Source organism: Triticum aestivum, chromosome 3D, assembly GCF_018294505.1.
Source record: "Triticum aestivum cultivar Chinese Spring chromosome 3D, IWGSC CS RefSeq v2.1, whole genome shotgun sequence".
NCBI lineage: Eukaryota > Viridiplantae > Streptophyta > Magnoliopsida > Poales > Poaceae > Triticum > Triticum aestivum.
This window is the reverse complement of record NC_057802.1, coordinates 76,155,664-76,165,865: the sequence shown is the minus strand read 5'-3', so window position 1 is coordinate 76,165,865 and position 10,202 is coordinate 76,155,664.

The window sequence follows — 10,202 nt, the reverse complement described above, 5'->3', positions numbered from 1 at the left end:
GCCAAGGGGCGCCCCAAGTAGGAGGAATCCTACTTGGGCACCTCCCAATTCGGCCTCCCCCTTTCCTATTCCTATTCGGAGTAGGAAGGGAAGAGGGGGAAGAGGGAATCCTATTCCCTTTTTCCTTTCCTCCTTCCCCTTTCCTTCTCAATTTTGGCCAGCCCATACGGGGGCGCACCAACCCCTTTCTGGCTGGTGTGTTTCCCCCCTTGGCCCATAAGGCCCATATCTTTTGACGTGGTGCCCGGAACCCCTTCTAGTGACCCGATAAGAACCCGGTGCTTCCCGGAACACTTCCAGTGTCCGAATACTATCGTCTTATATATGAATCTTTACCTCTTGACCATTTCGAGACTCCTCATCATGTCCGTGATCTCATCCAGGACTCCGAACAACATTCAGTCACCAAATCACATAACTCATATAATACAAAATCGTCATCGAACGTTAAGCGTGCGGACCCTATGGGTTCGAGAACTATGTAGACATGACCGAGACACTTCTTCAGTCAATAACCAACAGCGGAACCTGGATTCTCATATTGGTTCCCACATATTCTACGAAGATCTTTATCGGTCATACCATAATGACAATATACGTTATTCCCTTTGTCATTGGTATGTTACTTGCCCGAGATTCGATCGTCGGTATCTTCATACCTTGTTCAATCTTGTTACCGGCAAGTCTCTTTACTCATTCCATAACCCATCATCCTACAACTAACTCATTAGTCACATTGCTTGCAAGGCTTATTATGATGTGCATTACCGAGAGGGCCCAGAGATACCTCTCTGATACTCTGAGTGACAAATCCTAATCTCAATCTATGCCAACCCAACAAACACCTTCGGAGATACCTGTAGAGCATCTTTTTAATCATCCAATTACATTGTGACGTTTGATAGCACACAAGGCATTCCTCGGGTATCCGGGAGTTGCATAATCTCATAGTCAAAGGAATATGTATATGATATGAAGAAAGCTATAGCAATAAAACTGAACGATCATTATACTAAGCTAATGCATGGGTCTTATCCATCAAATCATTCTCCTTATGATGTGATCCCATTCATCAAATGACAACACATGTCTATGGTTAGGAAACTTAACCATCTTTGATTAACAAGCTAGTCTAGTAGAGGCTTACTAGGGACACGGTGTTTTGTCTATGTATCTGATACGTCCATTTTGCATCATGCTTTTATATCGATATTTATTGCATTTATGGGCTGTTATTACACATGATGTCACAATACTTATGCCTTTCCTCTCTTATTTTACAAGGTTTACATGAAGAGGGAGAATGCCGGCAGCTGGAATTCTGGGCTGGAAAGGGAGCAAATATTAGAGACCTATTCTGCACAACTCCAAAAGTCCTGAAACTCCACGAAAGACAATTTTGGAATATATTAAAAATATTGGGCGAAGAAAGCACCAGAGGGAGGCCACCCACTGTCCACGAGGGTGGAGGGCACGCCCTACCCCCCTGGGCGCGCCCTCCTGCCTCGTGGGCCACCTGGAAGCCCCCCGATGCCCATCTTCTGGTATAAGGTGTCTTTTGCCCTGGAAAAAATAAGCAGGAAGCTTTTTGGACGGAGCGCCGCCATCTCGAGGCGGAACCTTGGCGGAATCAATCTAGGGCTTCGGCGGAGCTGTTCTGCCGGGGAAACATCCCTCCGGGAGGGGGAAATCGTCACCATTGTCAGCACCATCGATCCTCTCATCGGGAGGGGGTCAATTTCCATCAACATCTTCACCAGCACCATCTCCTCTCAAACCCTAGTTCATCTCTTGTATCATATCTTTGTCTCAAAATCTCATATTGGTACCTGTGGGTTGCTAGTAGTGTTGATTACTCCTTGTAGTTGATGCTAGTTGGTTTATTCGGTGGAAGATCATATGTTCAGATCCTTTATGCCTATTAATACCCCTCTTATTATGAACATGAATATGATTTGTGAGTAGTTATGGTTGTTCCTGAGGACATGGGAGAAGTTTTGTTATAATTAGTCATGTGAATTTGGTATTCGTTCGATATTTTGATGAGATGTATGTTATCTTTCCTCTAGTGGTGTTATGTGAACATCGACTACATGACACTTCACCATTGTGTGGGCCTAGGGGAAGGCATTGGGAAGTAATAAGTATATGATGGGTTGCTAGAGTGACAGAATCTTAAACCCTAGTTTGTGTGTTGCTTCGTAAGGGGCTGATTTGGACCCACATGTTTCATGCTATGGTTAGGTTTACCTTAATTCTTCTTTCGTAGTTGCGGATGCTTGCGAGAGGGGTTAATCATAAGTGGGATGCTTGTCCGAGGAAGGGCAGTACCCAAGCACCGGTCCACCCACATATCAAATTATCAAAGTAACGAATGCGAATCATATGAGCATGATGAAAACTAGCTTGATGATAATTCCCATGTGTCCTCGGGAGCGCTTTCCTTTATATAAGAGTTTGTCCAAGCTTGTCCTTTGCTACAAAAAGGATTGGGCCACCTTGCTGCACCTTGTTTACTTTTGTTAGTTGTTACCCGTTACGAATTACCTTATCATAAAACTATTTGTTACCGATAATTTCAGTGCTTGTAGAGAATACTTTGCTGAAAACCGCTTGTCATTTCCTTTTGCTCCTCGTTGGGTTTGACACTCTTACTTATCGAAAGTACTACCATAGATCCCCTATACTTGTGGGACATCAAGACTCTTTTCTGGCGCCGTTGCCGGGGAGTGAAGTGCCTTTGGTAGGTGGAATTTGGTAAGGAAAATTGTATATAGTGTGCTGAAATTTACAGTCACTTGTTACTATGGAAAATAATCCTTTGAGGGGTTTGTTCAGGGTATCTTCACCCCGACCAGTAGAGAAAAGAGTTGCTCCTCAACCTACTGAACCTACTGAAAATGTTTACTTTGAAATTCCTTCGGGTATGATAGAGAAACTGCTAGCTAATCCTTTTACAGGAGATGGAACATTACATCCCGATATGCACCTAATCTATGTGGATGAAGTTTGTGGATTATTTAAGCTTGCAGGTATACCCGAGGATGTTATCTAGAAGAAGGTCTTCCCTTTATCTTTGAAGGTAAAGGCATTGACATGGTTTAGGCTATCTGATGATATTGGATCATGGAACTACAACCGATTGAAATTGGAATTTCATCAGAAGTTTTATCCTATGCATCTGGTTCATCGTGATCGTAATTATATATATAATTTTTGGCCTCGCGAAGGAGAAAGTATGGCTCAAGCTTGGGGGAGGCTTAAGTCAATGTTATATTCATGCCCCAATCATGAGCTCTCAAGAGAAATTATTATTCAAAAAAATTATGCTTGGCTCGATACTTCTTGTACTGGTTCCTTTATGATGAAGACTATTGAATTCAGATGGGATTTATTGGAAAGAATTAAATGCAACTCTGAAGATTGGGAACTTGACGAAGGTAAGGAGTCGGTATAACACCTAAGTTTGATTGTTTTAAATCTTTTATGGATACCGATGTTTTTCATGAATTTAGCACTAAATATGGACTTGGCTCTGAGATAGTAGCTTCTTTCTGTGAATCATTTGCTACTCATGTTGATCTCCCTAAGGAGAAGTGGTTTAAATATCATCCTCCCCTTGAAGTAAAAGTAGTTGAACCTGTTAAAGTTGAAGAAAAGACTATCACTTATAATTTTGATCCTATTGTTCCTACCGCTTATATTGAGAAACCACCTTTCCCTGTTAGAATAAAGGATCATGTTGAAGCTTCAACTGTGGTTCGTAAGAGTAATGTTAGAACACCCACACCCCCTGAGCAGATTAAAGTTGAACCTAGTATTGCTATGGTTAAGGATCTCTTGGTCGATAATATTGATGGGCATGTTATTTACTTCTGTAATGAAGCTGCTAGAATTGCTAGACCTGATACTAAAAATAAAAATAGACCTGTTGTCGGCATGCCTGTTGTTTCTGTTAAAATAGGAGACCATTTTTATCATGGCTTATGTGATATGGGTGCTAGTGCGAGTGCAATACCCCATTCCTTATACAAAGAAATTATGCATGATATTGCACCTGCTGAGATAGAAGATATTGATGTTACAATTAAGCTTGCCAATAGGGATACTATTTCATCAGTTGGGATTGTTAGAGATGTTGAAGTCTTGTGTGGGAAGTTAAATATCCTACTGATTTTCTTGTTCTTGGTTCCCCACAAGATGTCTTTTGTCCCATTATATTTGGTAGACCCTTCTTGAATACTGTTAATGCTAGGATAGATTGCGAAAAGGATATTGTTACTGTTGGTTTAGGGGATATGTCTCATGATTTTAATTTTGCTAAATTTCGTAGAAAACCCCATGATAAAGAATTGCCTAGTAAAGATGAAATTATTGGTCTTGCTTCTATTACCGTGCCTCCTCATGACCCTTTAGAAAAATATTTGCTAGACCATGAAAATGATATGTTTATGAATGAAAGAAGGGAAATAGATGAAGTATTCTTTAAACATGGACCTATTTTGAAACACAACTTGCCTGTTGAAATTCTAGGGGATCCTCCTCCACCCAAGGGTGATCCCGTGTCTGAGCTTAAACCATTACCTGATACTCTTAAATATGCTTATCTTGATGAGAAGAAGATATATCCTGTTATTATTAGTGCTAACCTTTCAGAGCAGGAAGAAGAGAGATTATTGAAAACTCTGAAGAAGCACCGTGCTGCTATTGGATATACTCTTGATGATCTTAAGGGCATTAGTCCCACTCTATGCCAGCACAAAATAAAATTGGAGAAAGACACTAAACCGGTTGTTGATCACCAACGATGATTAAATACTAAGATGAAAGAAGTGGTAAGAAATGAAATACTAAAGCTTCTAGAGGCAGGTATAATTTATCCTGTTGCTGATAGTCAGTGGGTAAGTCCTGTCCATTGTGTCCCTAAGAAGGGAGGTATTGCTGTTGTTCCTAATGATAAAGATGAATTGATCCCACAAAGAATTGTTACAGGTTATAGAATGGTAATTGATTTCTTCAAATTAAATAAAGCTACTAGAAAAGATCATGACCCTTTACCTTTTATTGATCAAAATTCTAGAAAGATATCTAAACATACACATTTTTGCTACCTAGATGGTTATTCTGGTTTCTCTCAAATACCTGTGTCAAAAGAGGATCAGGATAAGACCACTTTTACTTGCCCTTTCGGTACCTTTGCTTATAGACATATGCCTTTTGGTTTATGTAATGCACCTGCTACCTTTCAAAGAAGTATGGCTGCTATATTCTCTGACTTTTGTGAAAAGATTGTTGAGGTTTTCATGAATGATTTCTCCATGCATGGAACTTCTTTTGATGATTGCTTAAGCTACCTTGATTGAGTTTTGCAGAGATGCGAAGAAACTAATCTTGTCTTGAATTGGGAGAAGTGCCACTTTATGGTTAATGAAGGTATTTGTTGGGGAACGTAGTAATTTCAAAACATTACCTACACACACACAAGATCATGGTGATGCATAGCAACGAGAGGGGAGAGTGTCGTCCACGTACCCTCGTAGACAGTAAGCGCAAGCGTTATGACAATGCGGTTGATGTAGTCGTACGTCTTCACGATCCGACCGATCCAAGTACCGAACACACGGCACCTCCGAGTTCAGCACACTTTCAGCTCGGTGACGTCCCACGAACTCACGATCCAGCAGAGCTTGAAGGGAGAGTTCCATCAGCATGACAGCGTGATGACAGTGATGATGATGCTACCAACGCAGGGCTTCGCCTAAGCACTGCTACGATATGACTGAGGTGGATTATGGTGGAGGGGGGCACCGCACATGGCTAAAAGATCAATGATCAACTTGTGTGTCCATGGGGTACCCCCCTGCCCCCGTATATAAAGGAGCAAGGGGGAGGCCGGCCGGCCCTAGGAGGGCGCGCCAAGAGGAGGAGTCCTCCTCCTAGTGGGAGTAGGACTCCCCTTTCCTAGTTCCACTAAGAGGGGGAAGGAAGGAGTGGGAGAGGGGAATGGCAAGGGGGGCGCCGCCCCCACCCCCCTTCCTTGTCCTATTCGGACCCAAGGGGAGGGGCGCGAGGCCTGCCTTGGCCGGCCCCTCTCTCTCTCCACTAGGGCCCATCAAGGCCCATTAGCCCCCGGGGGGTTCCGGTAACCCCCCCCCGGCACTTCGGTAAAATCCCGATTTCACCCAGAACTATTCTGATGTCCAAATATAGGCTTCCAATATATCGATCTTTATGTCTCGACCATTTCGAGACTCCTCGTCATCTCCGTGATCATATCCGGGACTCCGAACTACCTTCGTTTCATCAAAACACATAAACTCATATTACCGATCGTCACCGAACGTTAAGCGTGCGGACCCTACGGGTTCGAGAACTACGTAGACATGACCGAGACACGTCTCTGGTCAATAACCAATAGCGGAACCTGGATGCTCATATTGGCTCCTACATATTCTACGAAGATCTTTATCGGTCAAACCGCATAACAACATACGTTGTTCCCTTTGTCATCGGTATGTTACTTGCCCGAGATTCGATCGTCGGTATCTCAATACCTAGTACAATCTCGTTACCGGCAAGTCTCTTTACTCGTTTCGTAATACATCATCCCGCAACTAACTCATTAGTTGCATTGCTTGTAAGGCTTATAGTGATGTGCATTACCGAGAGGGCCCAGAGATACCTCTCCGACAATCGGAGTGACAAATCCTAATCTTGATCTATGCCAACTCAACAAGTACCATCGGAGACACCTGTAGAGCACCTTTATAATCACCCAGTTACGTTGTGATGTTTGGTAGCACACAAAGTGTTCCTCCGGTATTCGGGAGTTGCATAATCTCATAGTGATAGGAACATGTATAAGTCATGAAGAAAGCAATAGCAATATACTAAATGATCAAATGCTAAGCTAACGGAATGGGTCAAGTCAATCACATCATTCTCTAATGATGTGATCCAGTTAATCAAATGATAACTCATGTCTATGGCTAGGAAACTTAACCATCTTTGATTCAACGAGCTAGTCAAGTAGAGGCATACTAGTGACACTTGTTTGTCTATGTATTCACACATGTACTAAGTTTCCGGTTAATACAATTCTAGCATGAATAATAAACATGTATCATGATTTAAGGAAATATAAATAACAACTTTATTATTGCCTCTAGGGCATATTTCCTTCTGTCTCCCACTTGCACTAGAGTCAAAAATCTAGATTACACAGTAATGATTCTAACACCCATGGAGTCTTGGTGCTGATCATGTTTTGCTCATGAGAGAGGCTTAGTCAATGGGTCTGCAACATTCAGATCCGTATGTATCTTGCAAATCTCTATGTCTCCCTCCTTGACTTGGTCGCGGATGGAATTGAAGCGTCTCTTGATGTGCTTGGTTCTCTTGTGAAATCTGGATTCCTTTGCCAAGGCAATTGCACCAGTATTGTCACAAAATATTTTCATTGGACCCGATGCACTAGGGATGACACCTAGATCGGATATGAACTCCTTCATCTAGACTACTTCATTTGCTGCTTCCGAAGCAGCTATGTACTCCGCTTCACACGTAGATCCATCCACGACGCTTTGCTTAGAACTGCACCAACTGATAGATCCACCGTTCAATATAAACACGTATCCGGTTTGTGACTTAGAGTCATCCGGATCAGTGTCAAAGCTTGCATCGACGTAACCATTTACGACGAGCTCTTTGTCACCTCCATAAACGAGAAACATATCCTTAGTCCTTTTCAGGTATTTCAGGATATTCTTGACCGCTGTCCAGTGATCCACTCCTGGATTACTTTGGTACCTCCCTGCTAAGCTAATAGCAAGGCACACATCAAGTCTGGTACACAGCATTGCATACATGATAGAGCCTATGGCTGAAGCATAGGGAACATCTTTCATTTTCTCTCTATCTTCTGCAGTGGTCGGGCATTGAGTCTGACTCAACTTCACACCTTGTAACACAAGCAAGAACCCTTTCTTTGCTTGATCCATTTTGAACTTCTTCAAAACTTTATCAAGGTATGTGCTTTGTGAAAGTCCAATTAGGCATCTTGATCTATCTCTATAGATCTTGATGCCCAATATATAAGCAGCTTCACCGAGGTTTTTCATTGAAAAACTCTTATTCAAGTATCCTTTTATGCTATCCAGAAATTCTATATCATTTCCAATCAACAATATGTCATCCACATATAATATTAGAAATGCTACAGAGCTCCCACTCACTTTCTTGTAAATACAGGCTTCTCCAAAAGTCTGTATAAAACCATATGCTTTGATCACACTATCAAAGCGTATATTCCAACTCTGAGATGCTTGCACCAGTCCATAGATGGATCGCTGGAGCTTACACACTTTGTTAGCATCCTTTGGATCGACAATATACAACACTTTGTTAGCATCCTTTGGAGCTTACACACTTTGTTAGCATCCTTACGCACCAGTCCATATAATATACAACTCTTCTTCCAGAAATCCATTCAGGAATACAATTTTTACATCCATTTGCCAAATTTCATAATTATAAAATGCGGCAATTGCTAACATGATTCGGACGGACTTAAGCATCGCTACGGGTGAGAAAGTCGCATCATAGTCAACTCCTGGAACTTGTCGAAAACCCTTCGCAACAAGTCGAGCTTTGTAGACAGTAACATTACCGTCAGCGTCAATCTTCTTCTTGAAGATCCATTTATTCTTGATGGCTTGCCGATCATCGGGCAAGTCAACCAAAGTCCACACTTTGTTCTCATACATGGATCCCATCTCAGATTTCATGGCCTCAAGCCATTTTGCGGAATCCGGACTCATCATTGCTTCCTCATAGTTCGTAGGTTCGTCATGGTCAAGTAACATGACCTCCAGAACAGGATTACCGTACCACTCTGGTGTGGATCTTACTCTGGTTGACCTATGAGGTTCGGTAGTAACTTGATCTGAAGTTACATGATCATCATAATTAGCTTCCTCACTAATTGGTCTAGGAGTCACAGAAACAGATTTCTGTGATGAACTACTTTCTAATAAGGGAGTAGGTACAGTTACCTCATCAAGTTCTACTTTCCTCCCACTCACTTATTTCGAGAGAAAATCCTTCTCTAGAAAGGATCCATTCTTAGTAACGAATGTCTTGCCTTCGGATCTGTGATAGAAGGTGTACCCAACTGTCTCCTTTGGGTATCCTATGAAGACACATTTCTCCGATTTGGGTTCGAGCTTATCAGGTTAAAGCTTTTTCACATAAGCATCACAGCCCCAAACTTTAAGAAACGACAACTTTGGTTTCTTGCCAAACCACAGTTCATAAGGCGTCGTCTCAACGGATTTGGATGGTGCCCTATTTAACGTGAATGCAGCCGTCTCTAAAGCATAACCCCAAAACGATAGCGGTAAATCAGTAAGAGACATCATAGATCGTACCATATCTAGTAAAGTACGATTACGACGTTCGGACACACCATTACGCTGTGGTGTTTCGGGTGGCGTGAGTTGCGAAACTATTCCGCATTGTTTCAAATGAAGACCAAACTCATAACTCAAATATTCTCCTTGACGATCAGATCGTAGAAACTTTATTTTCTAGTTACGATGATTTTCCACTTCACTCTGAATTTTTTTTGAACTTTTCAAATGTTTCAGACTTATGTTTCATCAAGTAGATATACCCATATCTGCTCAAATCATCTGTGTAGGTGAGAAAATGATGATACCCGTCGCGAGCCTCAACATTCATCAGACCACATACATCAGTATGTATGATTTCCAATAAATCTGTTGCTCGCTCCATTGTTCCGGAGAACGGCATTTTAGTCATCTTGCCCATGAGGCATGGTTAGCAAGTACCAAGTGACTCATAATCAAGTGATTCCAAAAGTCCATCAGAATGGAGTTTCTTCATGCGCTTTACACCAATATGACCTAAACGGCAGTGCCACAAATAAGTTGCACTATCATTATCAACTCTGCATCTTTTGGCTTCAATATTATGAATATGGGTATCACTACTATCGAGATTCATCAAAAACAGACCACTGTTCAAAGGTGCATGACCATAAAAGATATTACTCATGTAAATAGAACAACCATTATTCTCAGATTTAAATGAATAATCGTCTCGCATCAAACAAGATCCAGATATAATGTTCATGCTCAACGCTGGCACCAAATAACAATTATTCGGGTCTAAAACTAATC